The sequence below is a fragment of the Spea bombifrons genome, chromosome 4 (genome assembly GCF_027358695.1).
Source record: "Spea bombifrons isolate aSpeBom1 chromosome 4, aSpeBom1.2.pri, whole genome shotgun sequence".
Taxonomy (NCBI): Eukaryota; Metazoa; Chordata; class Amphibia; order Anura; family Pelobatidae; genus Spea; species Spea bombifrons.
In genome coordinates, this window is record NC_071090.1 from 10,036,393 (window position 1) to 10,062,511 (window position 26,119).

At 42.1% G+C, this 26,119-nt stretch overlaps 1 pseudogene; it reads right to left on the reverse strand.

Annotated features, from left to right (window-relative positions):
• Positions 1–26,084, reverse strand: LOC128490361 (protein diaphanous homolog 1-like; annotated as a pseudogene).
• Between the last annotated feature and the right edge of the window lie 35 nt (positions 26,085–26,119).

The following is a 26,119-nucleotide window of genomic DNA, read 5'->3' on the forward strand; positions in this document are numbered from 1 at the left end:
AATTACAGGTTCACTGAAAGGCCTCGATGTTATGGAAGATAAATTCAGGAGGGACATAGGTTCCATCCCCATTCCTCTCAGTAACCGTTTGGAAGTGACTTTGTGCAGGACATAATATCCTGGATTCCACAGTATTATTTACAATCTCCCACACTCTTCTCTTAAAAACGTGTCTTCCGAGATACTCGGCTAACCCAAGCGTGTAAGCATGTCTTGGTTGTCTTCATGGACTTCCATGTCCATATCAACTAATTCAGGCTCAGAGTTCTTTTTCTTCTTAGCAGCCACAGTGGTCAAGGCGTCATCTTTAGTAAGCTCAGACGCTAGCAAAGAAGTAACGGCACATCCAGCTTTTCGATTGGCTGCAAAGCAATGCAAAAATCAATTGAGATATAAAGAATAACCTACAGTATAACTAGTGGAACACTGTCTGGTAATGAGTCTGACACCGTGTAGTTGTATATTATATAATATTATATAATGGTTTTATTAAAGTACTGCATACTTTTAAACTGATGTCAGACAATCACGAAGCTGATTTTAGGTTAATTGTCTTAGCGTCCCTGAGATGGGAAAAGTCATAAAAATGCATACTGGAAACAATGTCATGCGACGCTCATGCACATGCTTTATCACACCACAGAAACGCAACCAGACTGTTTATTCACAGAGCTCTGGCTATCGTGGATGAAGGTTGGCTAATGGCAACACATGCCCAGTCCCAGGACGTTCCAGTGGACGCGCTGCCATGTTTTCAACCACACCACTGCTTTGCTCTTCCAACTTTTTTTTCTGCTACATTTTATGGAGAGACTGCAGACGCCAAAATACAATATAATAAAAGATTTGAACACATTTTTTATAATGCATGGTATTTGAAGCCCATCTGCTGAAGTTAGTTCAACCAAAATAAAATATTTCTACTCTCATCTACTTTCATCTGGGCTACAAAACAAAGAAATAAGCCATGTACTAGATTCATAAGATGCCTGCAAGGGTTTAACTTGTTTTGATTTTCAATATGCCATACCCAGGTATGTAAAGGTTGGCAAGTCACCAAAGAGTTATATTACTATCCGCAGACCTCATGTACTATAACAGCGGTATGCATTAGTTTACTTGTTTAATGTACATTGACAAATTAACCCTTTAATATCATACAAAGCAAGCGTTTTGGAACTTATCTTTGCTGTCAGACATCTGTTGTCATTTGCAAACACTCACCCATAAAACTAACAAAACCACAAGCATCAGAATTAAAAAATGGCAAGTAAATCTGTTATTGTTGATCACTTATGTATTTGATCAGGAGCTGTAGATACCCTTTACTTACCCTGCCTTGGACCTCTTTTCCTCCGGAAGGCAGCTCCTGATTGCAGAACCTCCAGCAAACTGTCCATCACTCCAGTTTCATCACCTTCTGTAATATTAATAAATATAAAAATAACATCAAACACAAATGTCAGTTAATTCGAATAATGCATGTTATCGCTACGGTTTCTAAAACGGTAAAGCATTGATTCTTACGTTTTCCCATTAGTTCCCAACACTCGATTTCCCATTAGTTATGAATAAAAACTAGAAGTCAGCAACTTAAAAATAATGTTATGAGTGTGTATATTATACTTATAGCTTGCTTTTATTTTTAATTTCAATTTTAATTGAAGCAATGTTTTAAATAATTTAATTATTCATAAAATAATTGCTGAATTTCTTGTTACTTTCTTTTCCCCTCAACATGCCCATAATTACATTACAGCGATTATAGACACCCACAATAACAGATTTTTCATCAGTGGCCATGTGCAAATCTTCAGCTGTCTCGATCCAACATGCACTTCTGTGTTATCGGCACCTTCACTGATTCCATTACCTGCATTGATGTTAAACGACTGCTCTTTCTTCGCTTTTAGTTTCTCCTGGCGCTCTCTCTCAGACTTTTCCTTGGCCAGTTTGGCTCGTTTCATCTTTTCTTCGGTTTCTCGTTTCTTTTGGTTTTCTTTGACAGCTTGCTGCAGAGAACAAGAAAGTAACAGCGTGGAAGTTATATGCATCCCAAACCTCTATAACAAGGCACTAGAAATCTTAATAAAAGCAAAATCTAAGAAAACCAGTATAGCATTCAACAGAGGTAAGGAATTCTAAGGCAAATGAGGCCATTAAAAACACTGATTATCTAGAAGATATTTTCTCTTTTTTATTCCAAAAATCATCAGCAAAACATGTCCAGGCAGCCATGTACCTCTTTAGTCTTCTTGTCAAACTACTCAAATGAACAATTCCTAGGCAGGTTACAAGACCTGTTTATTCCCAGAAACATGCATTTGTTATTACGAGTATCTGAAGCTCATCCTATAGCTGAGAGGTCCTTTTAAATGTATGTGTGGTGCCCATTTCATCTCTGCAGAATGGTCCATGTGCCTCTTCCCTGCTCAGTAGAACACAACTTGTAAAATGTCTTCTACTTATTGTCAGCTCGAGCGTTAGCTCTTCAAACATTGTGAGGGGGTCTAACGTACGCTCAGAAAGATTGCCCACTGGTTTCAGCTGGAGGACTTTCCTGAAACGGGTTGGGCTACTAAAGAGGCGAGGGTCTCCAGCTTATTCCTAAAATAAGTGCTTTATTTAATGAATAATTACAGAGCGCATATTAAAGGAACCTTTTAAGTTCATCGTGCAGTATGAAGGGACTACTGCAGGCGCTTGTTTGGTTATGTACAATACATAATAAAAAAGGTTTTCTAAATCTTCACATCCATTCAATTATTTACAACTCTTAATCATGGTTTACCCACGAAACTATAATTTTTTTTTTAGACAGAAGTCCAGCTTTTCATTGATGAGGTTAGTTCAAAGCCACTACGCAGGACATACGGAATTGACCGCGGAGGACCAGCTACGTAGGACATGTGTATGTAGACACACGGTGGGAGTTAAACCAGACTAGGTCAGAGAAACGAGTACAGTGCTTTACAATACATGAATAATAATAATGAAGCTAGTGAGTTACGGCTCACACTTTAGTCAATGGACCACAAAACATCCAAATTTAACACTGAAAAATGTACTTCGGATTTCCTATTTGCATTCACAATCAATTTAATATCTTGCCAGTGTTAGGTGGAGACCTCCTGGCCTACACTGTATAAACTTACCACAAACATGTTACGGAAGTTATGTAACTCGAGGAAGAACTCTTCAATTGTGACTTTTTTGGGATCAAAAACAAAGTAATCCCCCAGTTCTTTGAAAAGCGACTCCATATTGGCATGCATCATACGTAGTTTGGTATATTGTTCTTGAGCATCTTTCACAAATACGTATATTTTAACTGTCAAGGATCATGTCAAACGAAATGAATACATAAAAATGAAGTAAAATAAAAGAATGTGTAAATTAATTCAGGGACAAACTGGCGTCATGCTTTTATATGTTCTCGCATAGCGAGCGTACATAAACAGGGGAATGCTTGTGCCGTAAAGATGTCCTTACTCGCCAGCACCCCTAAAGTGCGGTAAGTCAGTGAACTGAGCAAGATTACATTACACTGATCTAGCTTGGCTATATTATACAAACCCAACAAGGAATGACGACGATGTCTTTTTTATTTAAGATTCTAAAGATTTAAAGGATATGCTCATTTTTTCCACAAATGTATCCTTTTCGTCATTCGTCTCAATGTCCCGTTGAAGGTCTGAAATCTGCTTTTTCATTTGATCCAAGTTCTTCTGTAATGTTTTAGCAGATACTTTCAGAGAAAAATAAATAATGTGATGAGTATAGGATAAGAGTATTTTTAATTTAAGAATTATTTAAATGATCAAGAGTGCGCCAGAAAAACAAGTTTACCCACTCTAGCAAGTAAAAAATACAACTATTCTACTCTCAATGAATAATAAAAGGCCTACCTTATAGCAGTAGCTACCTGAAAATGGGAATATCTATTCATTACTTAAAAAAAGAGAACTGAAAAATAAACTTTACATTTGTTACTGTTTCACTAAGCTAACATTAATTTAACCCGACGCTTTGAAATCACCAAGACGATTACTTTCTACACAGCGAAACCACAAAACATTTAAAGAAAATGCATCTTCTGATTACTGTGTTCTCTACAATTTCACTCCACACCACCCTTAACAAAAGAGTGAAATACCTTTACTGGCTTGATCCACATGGACCAACTCATCTGGAAACTTAAGTACATCAGGGTAGTCTTGTTCACAGCACTCTGCTAGGAAATGTAACAGTGTGGTCTTCAGGTCTGCAGACTTTGTGTCTTTTATCTTGTTGGAAGGAAAAATTAATTAAAGTTTGGTGTGAATGAACTCAAGTGACCCGCACAGAGACCTGACCCAATAAACACCTTTGAGATGGAACACCAACCGCGAGCCTGGACTTCTTGTCCAACATCATTGCCTGACCTCACAAATTTTATTTTTGCTGAATGGGTTAAAAATCTTGTGGAAAGCCTTTCCAGAAGCTTTTAAAGCTTCAAAGGGACAACACACATATATATAATGCTCATGGTCCAACAAGCTCATATAGGTGAAACGGTCAGATATTGTATGGTTGGAAATAACCTACAAATAAAGGTCATCTAAGCCTGTGTATTATACATTTTTAGTAATCTCTAATTGCAAACTGCTTTGGACCTACATATATTTACCTAGATATTACTGTATAATCCCACAATTTCTAGGCTATGTACGTTTCAGGACTGCAAACGCAAAAGAAAAACAAAACACAAAAAAGATCGATCTGTAACAATCCTACCTTGCAGAGGAAGCCAATTTCAAAACCAAACGCCCCAGCATTCCTGGATCCGGCATTCATGAAATTACCGACAAGCAGTGTAATTTCTAACAGGGTCGCAAAGTTCTGACTCTTGCGCACTTCTTCACAAGCTGCTGTTATTGACACAATTGTGGTCTTGATGTTTTCAATTTGCTCGTTAAAAAGAAGTTTGAACTGGATAGCGTTTAGACGCGGTAGCAGCTTAGGGATGCTGCTCATCTGAAAATGTATGAAAAGCACTAAGTACAATCCTTCTGTACAAACACGACACATTTCAACTTATTCTTTTATTCTGAACTCATCAATTACTTTTTTCACCAAAGGGGCTGTCTACCTCCTTAATATTCTCATTGAGATAAGACAACCCTACAGGAGGAAGCGGGAATCGTAGCTATAGCAAAAGGAGGCCTGCCGGTACAGCTGGACAAGTGGACATTGTTCATTCATATGTGATTGTGAGATCCGTAAATAATTAGATTTACAAGCACATAAGTTTAACAACAATTCTAAAAAATAAAAAAACAGATGCAGCAGCAGAAAACTCTGCTTACCACCACTCCAAATTGTTCGGATTCTGGCAAATCATCATATTCATCCTTTAACGCTGCTAAGTTTTCTAGCTGCTCGGATTCCGGCAACAGCGTAATCAGGTTCTATGGGCGATAAGGTTTGTTAATGCAAAATAAATAGTTTCTCACTATATGAACATTTGTGTTATACGTCTCTTTGATGCATTCAAAAACTCACCGAAACCACAGATTCCGTCAATACTTTCTCATTGACTTCTAGAATCGCATTTTTTATTTCTTGATACGGCATGCGGAGCGAGCCAAGGAAGATTGCTGAGAGCAGAGGGAAACGAGTTACAATTCATGAAACAGGTCAGGAGAAACACATCAGGTCCTTCTAATCCTAGGTTTTATTTCTAATCAAGATTTCTTTGTTATTTTAATTTTCAGGATTCCACCAGTGTTCATTACAATTCTTTTTAATCCTTTAAACCATCACCAAGAAAAGATCCTTAGAGGACCAAAGACCGCTTTATGACTGAAATTGTCAGTCTACAGCAAATTTCCGGCACTTTCCGTGCATGTGATCACTTCTACAGATAAAAGACAAAGGCAGAACTTGCAGAGATTCAGGGAGATACAGAGAGCTTTTTATTATTTTATTTTACTTGACCCCGGGGGGTTATCTTTTAATTAATACTTTTAATATTTAATATTAATACAGTTAATATTGTGTAGTTTTTGTGGGTTAATTAGTAACCTAAGGATGGATTGAAAAAACAAACAAAAAACAAAAATGTAGTAAAATTTGTATTTTATACACAGCTAGTATTTATACAGTAACACCGAATAAATGTGTGAGGGTTTCTGTATCCTATTCTTTAAATTTTATGTAATGTATGTATATTGTTTGGGTACACTAAATGAGAAAGAGGGAAATAAAGGTTGAATAAAGACGTAGTAAAAGCACCAACGAGCTGTGGTCCTATAGTGTAAAATATCTCTGGTTCTTAAGGGGTTTACATGAACTATTTAGGGAAATATAAATACTTACCAAGAATTCCGGCTCTCTTTGGATCTAGTACTTTGAGTTCTTTAGTTTTTTTCTTAACTTCAGACTTTTGGTCACTATCCTGGTCTTTTTTTGCTGAAAATAGGGGATAAAAAGAACTAAATATAGTTTAGAAAGTTTTTTTACTATTCGTTTGATTAAACTTAACATTGATTGCGCAGAAAATTGTACAGCATCGTGGAATATGATGGTGCAATATAAATCAATAAATGATAAATAATTCTCATCTTAGAGCAGCATTAATATCCATTTTATAGGATGTGCAAAACAACAACACCTGCCATTACTACAATAACTGTAGCAGTTAGGGAGCACTTACAATCTGTACACGGACACAATATATGCATAATATGCAATGTAACTGCCAGATACAGTCAGTCACTACGTCTAATGCAATCTTCAGTTTAAGAAGTGTAAGAAAACTAATGCTATCACTCACGCTTGGTCTGGGAAGTAAAGGTGAGAGTTATTTTCGCAAACAGCTCGTCTTTCTCAAATCGGTCTTCTTTTGCCTTGATCCAAAATGAATTTTCAGAGAGCGCTGTTGGAGCAATCTGAAAAAGAGCCATTGCTTGTAAAACTTTTGACATAACAAGTACATACAACCAAATCTGAACTAATTTCAGAACTTTGTTATGTGAATGAATGGAAATAAAAATGCATGCAATGTGATGGGTTAAAGAGGCTGAGAGAAGCAAGATAATTACTATGGACATAAAGTAAAGGGAAAATGTTGGATACACGTGGCAACATCATTTTCTGTACTGGCTGGTCTATTAGAAACTTCTTTTAAATATTAATGAGCATAAAATATTGATTAAGAAATGAAACATAGTTAACAGCATTAATTTAATTATTTAAATACCCACTGCTTGCACAGGAATTGTCCGTTACCATGGCGCTGGCTTCGGTTTAGTGTTATTAGTCATACCTTTGACCAGTTTGGGCGTTTCAGTTGCACCTCTGGCTTGTATGTCTTCTTTGGAGCTAATCCAAAAGGTAGAACAGGCGCTGCAGGTGGAGGTAATGCAGGAACTCCAGGCAATGGTGGTGGTGGCGGGACCATTGGTGCTCCTGGAAGAGGTGGTGGAGGTGGAACACCAGGTATGCCTGGGAGTGGCGGAGGTGGTGGAATAACAGGGGCACCTGGCAGTGGAGGAAGTGGTGGATCACCAGCACCCTGAAGTTGGGGTGGTAGCGGAGGTGCTGGTGGAGCAGTGTCTCCATGCATGAAAGGTGGAAGCGGAGGTGGTGGTGGTGGAGCAGTGGCAGATGTTCCTGGTAATGGTGGTGGTGGTGGAATAGGAACAACAGTAACGGAGGATGACATGTTGGCCATTTCTTTTTTCATGGCTTCTACCTCTTTTGACAGTTTGGCAACCTGCAAAGAAAAAAATGTAGTACAATATATCAAAATAGTCTTAAAATTTCAAACAGCTAAATTGTATTTGCACTATACCCACTCCATCCTGAAAAACAATTTAATAACCTACCAATGATTTCCAGGGTTTATACTCCCCCCCCCAAAAGACTAAGTACAAAGGAATCAAATGGTGAGACTACCACCTATGGCACATTGTCTACCTCTCAAGGGCATGCTTAAATAATAAGTTCCTAGGTTTAGATTAATATAAATTTTTTTATTTGACTTTGTGTAATTCTAATGTTTCCATTCTCCGTGGAGGCGAAAGCTTTGTTTAGTTTCCAAGTTTCAGTAACTGACGAAAAAGGAAGCAACAATAATAAAGTAAAATGCCTTGTAAATATATGAAGCGGTATAATCCTGCTAGTGCACAATATGTCAACATATTCTGAGTTCATGTAAGCGGTAAAGATGCCACTGGTTCCTAAAAACAAACTTATAACCAGCAGCTGGACCTTTCTATAGCTCCTACATTTAAAAGGTTCATTGTCAGCCACCTTTGGGTTTATAAAAGAAGAAACTGATAGATGTTTAGTTTGGTACAAATGTTACCTCGTCTCTAAGCTGAGCATTGTCAGCTTCCAGGTTCTTCTTCTCTGCCGCAATTTGATTATTTTCCCGATCTAAAGTTTGTTTCTCTGTCTGAAGTTCTGCCAGTTTCTGCTCAAAGTCACTCTCTTTGGCCTTAATCTCCACTTGGAGTTCATGCCGCGCAGTTAGCTCTGCATCAAGCTGCCGGAAGCAAACGTAAAAAGAAAAAAAATGTACTTTATATATCCTCTCAATACACAACATAAAGATACAAACTTATTGTATGAGGGCAAATATTACAATAAAGCTACCGCCATCCGAAATACAAAGAATGAAAATGTTGAGAAACAAGGAAAATATGTTGCAAGATGCATTTGTTCATTAAAAAATCCCTTTATCACAAACTGTCATCCCATTTGGAAGAACATAATGGAATACAGATACTGATGAACTTTCAATGATCGTAATTGGAATTTCTTTGTGAAAAACCAAAAGTTCCTTATAGTGACCGCATCAGAACCGGGTCGTGATGAAGGTGCTGCTGGGTTCAAAGCTAAACAGATGCAAAGAGTTAAGAGATGCGTTGGTAGGAAAACTCCACTTAAATGATTGAAATAAACCGGTATGTTGGGCCGCACACTTTATAGAAAGTCTTGATCATAGCTCTCTCTGATTAAAGGCAGTAGAGTCCCTGATCACAATATTCGTTAAAAAGTATATGTACTGAGACAGAATCAGGAAACATGCAGTGTTGACAGGGCATCTACCGGCATTTAATACCCGAATAACCCGGGAGGTCACCATCAGAATGCTGTAGTGCAAAATCTAACCCAGCAAAACTAACTTGGACATGGAAAGTGAATTAGGTAGAAGAGTGCGTACTCATCCAGTCCCTGTCATTATTGTGTTTTGTATTTTATTCAATTGCAGCTCGTTTCTTACCTTTTTAACCAGATCTCTAGCTTTCAACTCACTCTCTTCCACTTTCTTTTTATCAATTAAATGATCTGTGTTAAAATAAAACAAAAACAAATATAATAATTATATATATAATAATGATTGCAAACACATAAATCTTTTTTAGTTGTGAAAATACACAGTCTGAGGCTGCCATTGGTAAAGCTATATATGCGGATATTGGCACTTAGTTGCCTGCTGAAAAAGCTTTCCAGGGCAGTTCGGTAGAAGATTATGGAGCAGGATACATAAGTCGGGACCAAACTTAAGATGCACAGCTAAACGCGGTCACGAGACTCTGAACCCATGCCCATCCGACGTTAGATTTTGTCCTATTCCATTTCACTGCTCTGGGGTGATACCTAAAGTGTTAAGTTTAACATTTAATGCACCTGAATACAGCACTCAATGCAAATACAAGCAAATGAACCCATATAAGAAGCAGAATGTATAATAAATCCTGTTAAGGCACTTACCAATTAAATATTCAATGTCTATGCTCAAAGGTTTAAAGTCAGGGTCAGGTCCATTTTTGTGAAGAATTATCTGAGACACAACCTCATCTATCAACTTGTAGTACTGAGGTCTGGAAGAATTAAAAACAAAACAAAAAAAAAGTTAAAATAAGAAAGACTTGCAGAAAGCGTTTTTATTGAAACAATCATGAAAATTCTTCTAATTCTCTTGAGAGACCATAATGCTAGATTTTGCATAGAATAACTGAAATGGTACCGTTCAGCTCTTTTATAACATAAAGATTATTCATAAAGCCCTAAGCAATACTGAAAATAACCAAGATGTGATTACTTCTCGGGGTACACGCAGCAATTACCCTACGCAGTTCCCTCAAGGAACATAAGGAAACCCAACTTGGGTGTGGAAGGCTTCTCATGAGCCACAACTCTAAGACGACTAATAGGTGAAGTCCATGTACTCGAACCCATTTACCAAAGTATTCATAAGATGCTCATTCACATCAATTTTAGGTACCATGACCTGGGGCTTAGAAAATATAAAGCCTTGATAAAGCTTATTTCATAAGCCATATGTGGGAATTGATATTTTGTAGTAATGAAGGATAGTATATCGGAGCACAAACATCTTCCACAGTGTGCCAGATGCATCAAACAGCAAATTATGGTCAGTGATATTATGATGCAGAAACTTGTTTGCAGTCTGGAGTTCTGGACCGCGTTTGCAACCTGGTCAGGGCTATGAATGCACATAACCTACATCAGTGCACTATAGTATTAAGGTATGATTTGTCAGGGTTGGGTGCAGATTGAGCCATCACTGGTGGGGTGCGGGCCGTCCATTGGTGACAATGTCACATAACCGCCATAAGAGAACCACGGAGAGGAGAAAGCACAAGCCTTTCTCTCAGTGGCTTTCTACCGACAGCATGACAGACTCACCGACAGCAACACGGTGGGCACGCATGCAGGACAAGCAGGAATGAGGGGTCTGCCATGACCAAAGCATCTTGCCTCTTATACAGGATGGTCATGTTCCAGCGGTTAGTAAGTGCAGAAATGTAGAGATACTTAATAACGGCAACATGCCTGTCTGAGGCTTACTCTTGAAAAATTAGGTGCCATGTTTAATTAAATGAAAGGAAAAATGGAACAATATGTGCAAAAAAAAAAAATAAGGGAGCATAGAAAGTACAATTTTGCATTAATCTATAGGGTCAATAAACATAACGCATTACAGAGGTATATTATGATGTTAAATTATTAAAACATGGTATTGTGTTCCATATTTTTTATTTAATGAAAAATATTCCAATACAACAGCAATATAAAGCAAACAAATGAATCCAGAGTAAATATTAGCTTCTCCAATTCAACTCTGTTAAATAAGAAAGATTAAAAACTTTTACAGCAACATACCCGGCATCGTAATCATTTCGGATTAGTAAAAGATGTTGCAAAATGGAAAGGAAGAACGGCTCTGCTGTGGAGTCCTTCACCGTGTTCAAGAGAACTCGGAAAACATCATTGAAGTCAGTAAATTAAACATTAAGGATAAAACGCAAAAATAAATGTTTTCAAACAAAAATATAATTCTCTCTTCAACCAAAACGTTTCCTTGTTTGTAGGCTTGATGAAATATTTCTCACCGTTTAGTAAATACAACTAAAATGTAAAGGCGCTATGGAATTTGATGGCGCTATATAAAACAATAAATAATAATAACATATTTGTAGACAATAAAGCGACAATAATGCCTTTTGGGGGGGTTTTGGAGCTTTATTTAACTTGAAAGCACTGCTCATCCATGGCATTCCGCGCCGCTATTCGTACATCCTCAAAGTTTTCAGTATAGTAATATTGCGATCCATCTTTTAGAGTAAAATAGTTCGTATATAATATGGCAATAACGATGCCATTTTAAGCAAACAGAACAGAAGTCTTTTAAGACGCTTTTGTAATAAAAGGATATTCCATCTCGACACGGATGTCGTCTAAGCGGGTCCTCAAGTCATCGGAGTCAAATTCACTGTGCTCCAGGAACACGCTAAGTTGTACGTTTAGCTCATCATTCTCCAGTTCTTGGAGGTCCTAAAAGCAAAAGGTATGTTATTTAATAAGTTATAAGCGTATTTCATTGTGAGAGGCAAGTAACAACTTCATGTAACTAAGATAAAAATGATACTTTATATTTTGCCAATGTAAGGTTACTAAGAGAACATGATTACATATAATACAGGATGCCAGGTCTTTGGAGCCCTGTCTATGAAACACATTACAAGCCTCATTAAATGTTGTTTATCACTGCTCCAACCATCTTAGTTTGTCTATTTCTGTTATAAATTCAGTAAATAAAAACAAATCAACCGCCCAAGAACCTGAAATTCAGTTACCTTAAGCATGTGATTCAATCCATGGCTCATCAATTCACTTGGTATATCAACGAAAGTCCAGTTCTTGGCTGATTAAAGCGTTGATCAACAGCATACAGCTCACCTGGAGATACAACAACAAGTGTGTGGGACAGAAAAACATAACACGTGAGGTCACAGCGCAAAGCACAGTTTGGAATTCTATGATGTAATCCTTGGAGATGAGGATGTTTTCGTCTGCATTAAAACTTCAGATCTCTTATTCTTTCGTCAACGAGGGTTTTTTAGTGTTAATAAACCGCGGCTATGTTTTTGCATTTGCACAAAATCTGAGCTTTCTGTTGTAGTACCATGCCAGTGCTACTAGGTACTATCGGTCTGTAGATACATAGGGCTGCTCAAAAATGGCAGAAGTTGAAGAGAGAAGAGTGATTTAGATGGCAGACTCTCGCCTAGAATTAGGAGTAAACATGGCATGCATGAGAATTTATTAAAAGTACAAAAAAACTGTGGTATTGTGATGTTTAACGGCAGTTGAGAAGTCATTTCGATTTTCGTAACCAGCAGCAAAGATAATAACCAAATAAATTGTGTCGTCACCTTGAGCGCCACAGAAGTGTCAGGTTTTAATCCATCCAACAGAGGCTTGAAGCGCTCCATTTCATCCATTTCTGCTCTCTCTGTAAGAGCTTGAAGAACACGTTCGGGCCTAAACGAATTTAAACCGCCATCACGATACGCCCAATCCTGCTCGTTCAGCACAATCATTTTTGTGAACCTTTAAGGTTTTTGTTTTTTTACCAAATTCTACATATTTATCACAGTATCACATATCTATTATTCTTTTTAAAGTTTGATAATATTCAGAAAACCCCCAGTTAGTTAATAACAGGGATATTAAACAAAAAACATGCCTACAAAGGATTTACTTCTGTTTTTAACATTATCCTAAACAGGAAGTTGCGTCCAGTATTATTTTTCTAGCCGTTACAACTCCAGGTTTGACTGTTAAACAATCTGTGTTTGACGGTTTAATGTTTCTATGCAGAACTGTGCATCTAGTTGAGCTCAGCTTGGCTCGTTGGATGCCTTGCCGCAGCCTTCTGCCCCCAGCGCTGTCCCGTGGATAGTTTATAACATCTCAGCCGTGGATCTCTATAACAAACTCCAGGGCCTTTCGTATACCGGTGTATGTAACTGCCAACAGGCGGACTCAACTTATTTAAATGTGTCAAAGCAAAGCAGGGGAAAAGGTACATGATCATAATAGCTTGCTGACAGGGCCGACCTTAGGGGTGTGCGACCTGTGCAACAGTGGCGCCGTCCGGGACTTAAATTGAAACATTGTTGTTTTTTTTGTTTGTTTTTCTTAACTTTATTTAACATCTTCCATGTTAAATAAAGTTTTTTTTACTTTATTTAACACGGAGAATGTTAAATAAAGTTAAAACAAAAAAAACCCATTGTTTTAATTTAAGTCCCGGTCAGGGGCGCCAAGCGGTCGCTTGTGATGTTTTCAGCAACCGCTCTGCGCCCCTCACTCTCCGTGACTCCATCGCGGTGCCGGCGTTCAGCATGATATGGAATATCATATTCACAGCTCAGCTGTGAAGCGCGCACCGCGGCAGAGCGGGAAGACGGAGGCCTCCTGCTCCCACCGCAGGACTCAACAAGGTAAGTAAGGATAAAGATTAGGGAGAGGCGGTAGATAGGGAGAAGGGGCGGGGGGCAGTGAGAAGGGGCAGAGGGGGTAGATAGTGAAAAGGGGCAGAGGGGGGAGATTTTTTTCCTTTCTTTTTTTGGGATGGGGGCGCCAGAGGTGTAGTCTGCACAGGGCGCCAGAACACTTAAATACACAATAGAAAGTTGCTTCTGCGAGAAGAGCTGAGCTCTAGTTATCGAGTTATCATATATAGTTATCAGTACAGCGCTATGGAATATGATGGCGCTATATAAAACAATAAAATAATAATATATACTCATCATATTTAGTTAGCAACGGCTAGTTGTCTGAGATCAGTTATAAGTCAGTGATATTCACGAACTCTCACTGATTAAACTATGCAGTCAACAGGGCTGGCCAAGATTCTCTAATATATTCCACTGACTGAGGGTCCTCAGTAAATGACAATGGATTTGAAATGAACCTACATGTCTGTTGGCTGGGGCAGGATGCACAGGGCTGAGAGCAGCTTCAAAGCATCAATCATCATAGCAGGCAAAGAGGGATCCACGGCTCTTGCCAATAGCAGAACACCGTCTTCTGCCTCCAGCATTGTTGTTATTCCATACTACAACAAAGACAAAATTACTTAATTTTGTAAAACATTAACAAAACCAGAGTTTTTTGGGTTTTTTTTAACCTCAATAAATGTTTATTTAATTGCGAGTCTGTCCCATCTCTAAAATATGACATAATCAGATAAGGGGACGTTTTCTCAATTTAACCCACTACTAATTTAAGCATATAAGTATATGCTTTCTCTGTAATTTTCTTAATTCTCAGTTAGTTGCCTTAAGGCCACTAATATTGCCACATTGGCCGGCTTCCCATGAAGCATACTTTTTTTAGTGAGTAACTGATAAGCAAGCACTAAGTAACCCATTCCTCTCTGTAAATCTATAGATGCTGCACTTTACAGGTGCTGGTCGTGGACATGTACAATATAATGCCTTCCTGAAAGAAATGCCTTGTGTGGCCAGCTGTTGAACTTTTAGGCAAGACCATGTAAATGCAATGGTGCTTTTGAAGACAAAATAAAAGATGGCCGGGGGCGATCAGCACTATCAACCAATGTACAACCTTCACCGATAACCCTTAATAATGTAAAGGATAATGTCTACAGAAATTTCAGGGATTATTCAAAGATTTTTTTTTTTACTTACATTGTGGTTCATAAAAGCTTTCAAACACCTAATGATCTCATGTTGGCTTTTTCCATCTCTGGAACTAGGAGGAAATAAGTAAGCATGTTTAATAACAAAACTTTTAAAAAAAAACAGCATCAAACGTAGACAACCATATATTCATCTTAACACAGTCTGCAAAAGCTCAAAAATACTGTAATCTCTGTTACTTTGATAAACAAACTGTAAAACGTATCCACAATGTTGATTTATCTATTAATGGCAATTACTTGATTTGCATATGGCCATTATAAATGCCAGTGTCCATTATGCAAATTTGTTTACCACCAATATAATGTGTCAGTTAAGCTTGTATGTATCTGTGGATGCTGTTATTTGGCTGAAACAAACTAATAAAACACAATGTTTATTATATGTAATGCAAGTATCATCAATTTCATCAATATCTGCCACTCGTACTGAAACAATATATATCCACCAGCCAGTCTGAATTAATACTTCCTATATATATATTTTTTCTACGTTATAATACTGGAGATGTGTCGGGTATTGGGCTAATCTTCTCCATTCATGGCCAATGCGGAGTTCATTGAAAGCGCCTACATAATAGCAAAACAATCCCCTCCGCATGCAACTAGATGCAAGAATATCACTTAACATGGACAATTTTAGCAAATACATGGTGCTGAATAAATATTTCTCTTTGCTCATATCTTAAAACCCCACATTCATTTCCCAATTTACATTGGTGGTTCATTCTGCAGTCTTCGGACTGAAAGGCCCTCTGCGCCAAAATTCTGCACCCAGCTGCAATAAAACACAAAATTTAAATCCAGCAAAGCAATGCTACACAAGGACAGTGTTACCAATATGTTTCCAATGATTACCGATGTCCCATTGGTTTTGTTACAAAATAAATAAGTAGCAATAACAGACTGCTCAACATTATTGAACCAAAAAAAAGATGCCACCTGCCCCTTACTAATCTGGAATAGTGGGGGCAAACTAAAAAGTGGAAATTAAATCCCAAAACACTAAAGAAATTGATTTAAAAAAACGATCAAATACCATTTATTACGTATGCATTAAAAAATGTAAAGGTGGGTAAGTCCAAATAGTCAAATTAGGGTAGTTCTAGTGCAAAGGAATTATTGATCAAATAGTACACTAGTAACACCGGTTCAAACGGGGCATACATAAATAAAAAACCTTGGAGAAAATAATAAAAACTTAATTCGGCACTGGCTTCGCTGTTAAAGAAAGCTTGTGGTATTTTAATATTTCTGCTAAGTAGGATGTTTAGCAATGCTATATGTGTGCCGGTAGCATTAAGGGTTGTGTTTCACTGTCACTCTAAAAGACGTTAGGTTTCTATGTTCTATAGATTTAGATTACGAGCAGCTCACCTGACAGGGTTGTTATTGAGGGAGACTCTCAAGGATTCTAAGCAGGAAAGAAGATTTGCTTCTGCAACTCCATATTTCAATTCCTGGATGTATACCTGTGGAGATCTGGTGCTCTCCTTTTTGCTCATGCCCTGTAGAAAAAGTTGTATTTAATTTACATGACAAAAGTTTGATCTCAATGAACATGCTTATCTGTTAAGGAGCAAAACTTCTTGTCTGCAGTACACACAATGAATTGTGTTGAACATAAATATATATTTTTTATTAGAAATAAGGTATCATGTTTAAAGCTGTAGATCTGGATATTGAAAAGTACTGTCAACCCAATCCTCAGAATATATATATATATATATATATATATATATAATGTCCCAAGAATGTAAGGCACACTAATCCAGGGGCGTCCAACCTGCAGCCTGCCGGACCTCGAGGTGCAGCCCACGTGAGATCTGCAGCTAGGGCCACAGCTATTGTAGGATTACAAGGGTCCTGCTGCTCACCTGTGCGTTGATGTGTATTTACATCGCATCACATGACTCTGCTCCATTCCTGGTCCCCCTGTGCAGTACAAGAGAGGTTGCGAACAATCCAAAAGGGAGCGTTGGCCCCTGTGGAAGTCTGCAAGCGGCACCAAGAGAGTTGCAGGTTGTATGAATGAGTATGCATCATTGAGGGAATGAATGAGCATCTGTGAATAAATATCTGTGAATGTATTTGTAAATACGTGAATGAATGTTTGTGAATGAGTAAATTAATGAATAGGTGTGTGATAGCATAGATGTGTAAGTGGTTGGGAGCATGGCACAGGGGGGCCGTTTGAGGATAGGATACCACAGGCAGGCTGTTTGGGGGCAAACGGGACATGTCCTGTGCTTGGATAGGTCATGTGGATGCAATCTGGATGCCAGGGCTGACATGATACTAAAGGGGGGGTATGCAAGTGCGTGAGGAGTGCTGGCTGAGGGCATCACATAAATCAATACTAAATGGGGGGAGAGGGTGGTTGGATAAACATACAATGTGGGGCTAGCTGGGAGCAATACACAAGGGTGTGGGAGCATTATGGTGAACACAGTTCTAGGCCCAGAAATCAGTGAGAGGAAAAGTAAAGGTTTTATGTTATTTACTCTATTTCAATCTGCATATCTAATTAGGGTAAATCACAATTTTATTCATTTTTGGTAGTTCAAAGAGGGGGGGACAGAAGGAAAAAAGGGAAGGGGGAAAGGTACAAGTCAAAAATACACAACATCCATGAGGTATCCCCATACAATGCATGAAATAAATAGCAGCAGTAGGAATGGCGAGCAATCAATGTCTTAAGCTCACGACAAGGCGTACATTCCAAACCAACAATAGTGACCCAGCACACTGAGGAAGCGGCCAGAGAGGACGCAGAGGGGCGAAGGTCATAGGGAAAGCGCGGCAATTGAAACGCGCCCCAGAACACAGGCTCAAGTGGGGACCTGGCACATACGGAGCCCCAAACACATAGAGGCAAGGACAAAGAACGAAGAGGAGAACAGGGGTAGGGAAGATAACGAGGAACAGGGGGAGGGAGAGAAAAGAAGGAGGAGAAAGGGAAAAAAAAAAAAAAAAAAAAAAAAAAAAAAAAAAATGGGGGAATGAAAGAAAAAAGAGGAGGAAGAGAAGCGCGCAAGAGGGAGGGGGAAAGTCTAAGCCAAGAGGGGGCGGATAAGAGGACCAGACACCAACTCCAACCAATAGAACCAGGTGGACCTGTAGCGCTCAGTCGCCCCAGTCGCCAAGAGATGTAATTCCTCAAAAATCCGTATCCGTTCCACGCGGAGTACCCACTCCTGAAAAGAAGGTGGATCAGGGCTACCCCAGTGTAGGGGGACCAGAGCCTTCGCCGCAGTCAGGAGATGACGCAACACAGACTTCCGGAACCAACGCTCAGAGTAAGGCATATGGAGAAGGAGAAAGAATTCCGGGGTGAATGGAATGGACTTGTCCGTTAAGCGCTGCATCTGCGCATGAACAGAGGTCCAGTACGGGACAATGCGCGGACAGTACCACCACAAATGAAGGAGGGAGCCCGGGGTGGCATCGCATCTCCAACACCTGTTGGGGACATCAGGGCGGTAAGCGGAAGTGATGCTTGGGGGCCTATACCAGCGGGCCAACAATTTGTAGGACATTTCCCGGTCCCCATTACTCCGAGAGCAACCATGCGTAAGGAGGCATATTTTCTCCCAATGGGCATCCGAAAAGGTGGCCTGAAGCTCCAATTCCCAACTCCCCATGAAGGAAGGTGGAAGCGTATGAAAGGCCTCAAGAAGGAGGCCATACAACCTGGAAATGCCATGCGGCGGAAGTGAGGAAGCCAGACAGAGGTCCTCAAATCGTGTGCAGCTGCGCAACATAGCATGCTTCCGGGGCTGAGACCGGAAAAAACTACACAACTGAGCATAACGGAACCTTTCCAGTAGGGAAGGAGGCGAGCAGACAGCCAATTGCGTTAGGGGCTTAAGACCACTCATGGACAGGAAGGATTGGATCGTCGGACCCACAGCAGGGCTGGAGGCCGGGAAGAGGTCGCAGCCCATCCCGGGCGGAAAATCAGGGTTGTCCCGGACCGGGGTCAATGGAGAGGGGACAGAGGAGAGCCTCGTCTTCCGCACGATCTGGTGCCAGACGCCAAGGGTGGCCCGGATGAAAGGATGCGGCAGGGATAACTGACGAGCCGTTGGAATCGAGAGCCAGGGCAAGCCCTTCATGGGGAGGCCAAGCAAGGCCGCCTCGGCAGAGACCCACTGCTTGTGGGCGGGGCTGTGAGACCACTCCAAGACCCGAAGCAGGTGGCAGGCCCTGTAGTAAGAGCGGGGGCAGGGCAAAGCCAGGCCCCCAGCAGCCTTGGGGAGGATCAGGGTAGCAAAGCGAACCCGAGGGTTCCGCGAACCCCACACAAATCGCAGAAAGACAGACCGTAGCGTATCAAAAAAGGAGGGAGGTATCGCAATAGGGAGGGTCTGGAAGAGATACAAGAGACGAGGCATAATGTTCATTTTGATCGTGTTAATCCGGCCAGTCCAGGAAATCGCCAAGTTCTTCCAGGAGAGCAAATCAGCCTGGAGTCGCGTTAGTAAAGGTGAAAAATTATAATGGAAAAGCTGGGAGAAATCAGGAGAAAGCCAGGTCCCAAGATACCGTATTTTGGGGCTACGCCAGGCAAAGGGGAAAGAAGCCCCCAGGGAGAGAGCCTCCTCCTGAGGCAGAGTAACATTAAGAATTTCCGATTTAGAGGCGTTGAGCTTGAAATTAGCGAGAGCCCCATACGTCGAGAACTCCCGAAGGAGAACGGGAAGGGTGAGTCGTGGACGGGTGATGACAAACAGAAGGTCGTCGGCGTATCCCAAAACCTTGTGGTGCGCGGACCCCAACTGGAGCCCACAGATATCAGAATGCAACCTGATGGCCTGGAGGAAGGGCTCAAGGGAGAGCACAAAGAGTAGTGGGGATAGCGGGCAACCCTGGCGAGTGCCATTACGAATAGCAAAGGGGTCTGAGAAAAAGCCATTGACCTGGACACGAGCCGTGGGAGTGGAGTACAGAGACCGAATCCAAGTCAGAAGACCAGGGCCAAAACCCATGTGGGCCAGGGTGGACAGCATAAAAGGCCAGTGCACCCTGTCAAAGGCCTTCTCCGCATCAGTGGAAAGTAGAATAGTTGGGGTAGAGGTGTGTTTAGCAGAATGTATAAGCGTGAGGGCACGGATAGTGCTATCCCTGGCCTCACGACCAGGGATAAAACCAGTCTGGTCAGGATGTACTAACGAAGACATAAAGGGTTTGATCCTGTTAGCAAGGATTTTAGCGAACAGTTTCAAATCCGTGTTCAACAGGGAGATGGGACGGTAACTGCTGCAAAGTTCAAGATCCTTGCCTTCTTTAGGGATCAGAGCGATGGAAGCTGCGAGAGTATGGTCATGAACGCGACCCCCCTGTAAGATAGAGTTAAAAGCAGCCACTAAGCGAGGGCCTAAAATGTCCCGGAACACAGAGTAATAACGCAATGGAAGCCCATCCGGACCAGGGCATTTGCCAGAGGGGGAGGACTTAAGCGCCAACTCGAGTTCAGACACAGTGATTGGGGAGTCAAGAAGAGCCGCGTCATCCGCGGTGATCTTCTTCCGCAGCGTAGAATCCAGATACGAATTAATGGCCGCCAAGTCATTAGCGGAAGGTGGGGCAGGGAGATCTGGTCGAAGGTTGTAGAGGCCTTCGTAATAGCTCTGAAAACAACGGGATATATCCAAAGGGTGAGAAAGGGTCCGGTTACCGGAGGAGCGCACCCTAGCGATATAAGTAGGCTTCCGAACCGCTCGCAGGGCCCTAGCTAAGTACTTCCCGGGTTTATCCCCGTGCTCATAAAACAACGCCCTGGTTTTCAACAGGGAACAATGCATCCTACCGTTGAGGATAGAGGCAAGTTCCCCCCGGAGAGTCAAGAGATGCTGCAAGTCGCTTCCTGAAAGGGAGGCTTTATGAGCCTGTTCAGCTGCGGTGATCTGGGCATAGAGCTGGTCGATCCGCTCCGTCTCAAGGCGCTTGCGCCGAGAGCAAACACTGATAAAATGTCCCCGAATGACACATTTGTGGGCTTCCCAGACAGTCAGCAAAGGAGTCTCTACGGATAGATTTTCCTCAAAATAGCGTCGGAGGACCTGGGAAGCCTCGGCACAAGCCAAGTCGTCCGATAGGAGGGACTCGTTTAACCGCCAGGAGCGCGCAGGGGGCCGGGAAAGGGAAGAGGCTAAAGAGATAGAAACAGGGGCATGATCCGACCAGGTCACCGTCCCAATAGAGGAACGACGCAGAAGCGAGGCAAAATGGCAAGGAAGGAAAAAATAATCAAGACGGGAATAGGAACCATGAGGAGTGGAATAGAAGGTATAGTCCCTGTCAGTGGGATGAAGAGCCCTCCAGCAGTCCACCAGCTTGTGTGCCGTGAGGAGAGAGATGATCTTCTGCAAAACATGGCGGGGAGTCCGCGTGGTGCCCGTAGAGGTGTCAAGGGAGGGATACAAAGCAACGTTAAAGTCCCCACCCAGCACAAGGATCCCAGACTGGAAGCCAGAGAGCTCCCGGAGGGCGGCACGCAAAACAGTATGTTGTCCCTGGTTGGGTAGATAGACATTAGCAAACGTGTAAGTGCGGTCGAGAATCGTTCCCTTGACAAGCAGGAATCGACCCTCCGGGTCGGCCCTCGTGTCTAAAACCTGGAAAGGGACACGGGCGGAAAAAAGAATCGCCACCCCCTTGGTCTTGGCCGTCGGATTATTGCCAAAGAAGCCAGAGGGATACGAGCGGCACGAAAGCTTAGGGGCCCGCGGTCCATGAAAGTGAGTCTCCTGGACGAAGGCAACATCCACCCGGTCCCTCCGCAGATCCCTGAATAGAGAGGATCGCTTTTCAGGGGTGTTAAGGCCGTGGGCGTTAATGGAGAACAGAAGGAGCGGACTTTGCGCTGGTGAAGACATGACAAAGAGAGAAGAAGTGGACCTAGGAGGGCAAGAGAAAGCGCAGGGGGGAAAGAAAGAGCAAAGAGAAAAAGGGAAAAGGAGTGGAGAAAAAAAAAAAAAAAAAAAAAAAAAAAATAAATAAATAAATAAATAAATAAAATAAAAATATATATAGAAATAAATAAATAAAGAAAGGGGGAAGGGTGAAAAAAAAAAGGGAGGACCAGGAGGTAGGGAGGGAAGGAAGGAAGAAACAGAGGGGGAACAGGTAGGGCAAAGAGCAATGAGAGGGAGGGGGTATGGTAGGGAAAACACACACTACGCCAGACGGGCAATACAAACCCGACTATACTACGGCGTCACCGTGTAGGGGAAGAGTCAACCGCCACAGAGAGGCCAAAGGAGAAACAAACCAGAACAGGTAACAAGAACGAAAAAGAAAACAAGAGAACCAAAAGCGGGCCGCCACCCGCACACTCCGCAAAAAGGCGTAAAAAACAGCGGAGAATAGCCGCAAAGGCTGACAGGATAGGCCCAGAGCCCACTCCGGGGAGCACAGAAGCACCCCAAAAACCGTAAGACAGTAAACGGCGCAAAAAAAAAAAAAAAAAAAAAAAAAAAAAAAACCCTCAAACAATAAAAACAATAGCATACGCGGCATGAGGGGGAGCCACCGCAGGTGAACGGCAGTACACAATATGAGCCGAAAAACGAGCGCAGATCCACAGTCCACAATACATCCAATATGATACATGACACGAGCATAGGTACGTAACATACAGACGCAGGTACGTAACATACACATGCAGAGGATATGAACGTGAGCAAGTGAGCAGAGATAGTGAACGGCGAAAAAAAAAAAAAAAAAAAAAAAAAAAAAAAAAAAAAAAAACCTCCATACTATAGCATACGCGACATGAGGGGGATCCACCGCAGATGAACGGCAGTATACAATAAGAGACGAGAAACGAGAAACAGCCCACAATACAATCAATATGTTACATGACACGAGCATAGGTACGTAACAAACATATGTAGAGGATAGACATTCGATATGATACATGACACGAGCAGAGGCACGTAATAGACGTATGTAGAGGATATAAATGTGAGTAAATGAGCAGAGATAGTGAACGGCGCAGAAAGAAGAAAAAAAAAAAAAAAAAAAAAAAAAAAAAAAATTACATACCCCGCCATACAATAGCATACGCGGCATGAGGAGGATCCACCGCAGGTGAACGGCAGTACACAACATGAGCCGAGAAACGAGCACAGATCCACAGTCCACAATACATTCAATATGATACCTGACACGAGCATAGGTGCGTAACATACAGATGTAGGTACGCAACATACATATGTAGAGGATATAAATGTGAGCAAGTGAGCAGAGATAGTGAACGGCGCAAAAAAAAAAAAAAAAAAAAAAAAAAAAAACCACACCTCCATACCATAACACACGAGGCATGAGCAGGATCCACCCCGGCAAGATACAATATGAGAAAGTGAACGGCGCAAAAAAAAAAAAAAAAAAAAAAAAAAAAAAAAATTACATACCCCGCCATACAATAGCATACGCGGCACGAGGAGGATCCACCGCAGGTGAACGGCAGTACACAACATGAGCCGAGAAACGAGCACAGATCCACAGTCCACAATACATTCAATATGATACCTGACACGAGCATAGGTGCGTAACATACAGATGTAGGTACGCAACATACATATGTAGAGGATATAAATGTGAGCAAGTGAGCAGAGATAGTGAACGGCGCAAAAAAAAAAAAAAAAAAAAAAAATATACATACCCCGCCATACAATAGCATACGCGGCATGAGGAGGATCCACCGCAGGTGAACGGCAGTACACAACATGAGCCGAGAAACGAGCACAGATCCACAGTCCACAATACATTCAATATGATACCTGACACGAGCATAGGTGCGTAACATACAGATGTAGGTACGCAACATACATATGTAGAGGATATAAATGTGAGCAAGTGAGCAGAGATAGTGAACGGCGCAAAAAAAAAAAAAAAAAAAAAACCTCTATACCATAACACACGAGGCATGAGCAGGATCCACCCCGGCAAGATACAATATGAGAAAGTGAACGGCGCAAAAAAAAAAAAAAAAAAAAAAAAAAAAAAAAGATTTTTTTTTTTAAAAATAAGAATCATTTAAAGCAACAAAAGTAAGAACAACATGTAAAGGTACATAACGGTTATGCGTTGGCAGGCAGCGATGTCCGGAAACGACATGGGCTAACCACCGGAGTGAGAGGCAGGGCATCTATTCTTCTATAGGACCCAAGCGTCGGGAAACCGAGACAGGTGATGGACGTGGAGAAGAGTCCCGAAGAGAACCACGGGTAGGGCCGGCACGGGGACGCCCGCGAGGGCGAGGTGGTAGATCCAGACGCCGTCCCGGGGTGACAGCAGGGTCGGCCCAGTCGGAGATCTGCACATCTGGGAGATCCAATAAACGCAGGACGTCAGGGACATCCTCGTAGTGCCGGATGGTGAGCGGCCCGCTCCCGTGTCGGATCACCAAGGCAAAGGGGTAGCTCCATCTGTAAGGGATAGAGAGCCTCTGCAATGCTGAAGTCAGGGGGCGTAGGGCCCTCCGGGCCTGTAGGGTCAGGTCAGAAAGATCCTGGAAGAAGGATACCCGGTGACCGTTCAACTGCCAGGTGCCCACCTCTCTCGCACGAGCCATGATTGCCTCCTTAAGCCGAAAATCCGTCAGATGACAGATGATGTCTCTCGGTGGGGCCCCCGGACCGCCGCGCGGCCGGAGAGCACGGTGCGCTCTATCAACGGGAAGCGGTGTGTCAGGTGCGCGGTTCAGAAGGTCGTTGAAGAGGCCCATCAGGAGAGCCGGGACATCCTCGGGGGCGTCAGACTCGGGGACTCCCCGCACACGGACATTCTGGCGCCGGCCCCGGTTGTCCATGTCCTCAACACGGCGGCGGAGGTCCTTCAAGTACCGTGCATGGCGATCGCTCTCAAGTTGAGCAGAGGACACAATACGGTGCTGTTGGGCCTTCGATTCCTCCAAGGCCAGGACCCTCTGCTCCAGGGAGGACAGGTCCGCTCGAAGCACCGACACCTCGTCCCGGACCACCTGTCGGAGTTCGGTAATGAGCAGGGAGAAGTCCGACTTCCAAGGCGCCGAGTGGAACAATTGAAGTACCTCCGGTGGGTGAGATGCGGAAGGTAAGTGCGCGAGCGAGGTGGATTCCTCCGCAGACGAAGAGCTGGCCGGAGATGCAGCCTCGTGCGCGCTTGAGGTCCTGGAGCCCCGCGTGGTCAGGTCGGCCGGGGTGCCGAAATATTCCCGGAGGGAAGATGTGGAGGACCGAGGTCGACCCCCGGGGGTCGAGGAGTCAGATCCCGACTTTTTGGAGCGCCCCATAATGGGCATGCGGCTATGTGGCGGCGGGTAAGTGCAGGCGGCGGCGGAGCAGTCAGCTCAAGCGGCCATCTCTCTCGGCGGTCGGACACGCCCCCCCCTGCATATCTAATTAAAGGCCATATTTTCTCTCAGTGAAAAATGAGGGCAGCAGACACACATATATGATGAAGTGGCCCACCTAAGAAAAAACTTGGACACCGTTGCTCTAATCCATAAACTTACTTGCCCCGGTGCTGATCCTAGACTGCAATTAGACATCCATGGAGATAATAGGAGCAGGACTTCTTATTAAAGTGCAGAAATATTTATTTGTTTGAGTCATATAATATAACCTAAAGTAATAATTATATTATCTTTTATTTATATAGCACCAACAATTTACGCAGCGCCTCATACAATACATATATTCAAGGGGTATGACAAGACGAGAATTGACAGACTGAGACAAACTGATTCATTAGGTAGAGAGAGACCTGCTGCAAGCTTACAAAATTGACGGATATATATATATGTATATATATATACAGGGAAAAGGCAAAGTAAAAAATAACAACTCACATGTTTGGATGCATCTAGATAATGGGACACCATTTCTCATTTGGTCATCATATCTTTTGCCTGCTTTTGTCTAATTTTTGTTTTAAACTTATCAGCATCGTCTCAAAAAGTGCTAAAACCATCTGGAAGTTCTTGTAGGGTTTGTAGAGGAACGGTGGAATCACTGTAGTTTACAGAGTTTGTATGAGACACATATGGTCTCTCCTTTTCTTTTTTTCATCCTCATACAAGCTAAAAGAGAGTGTACA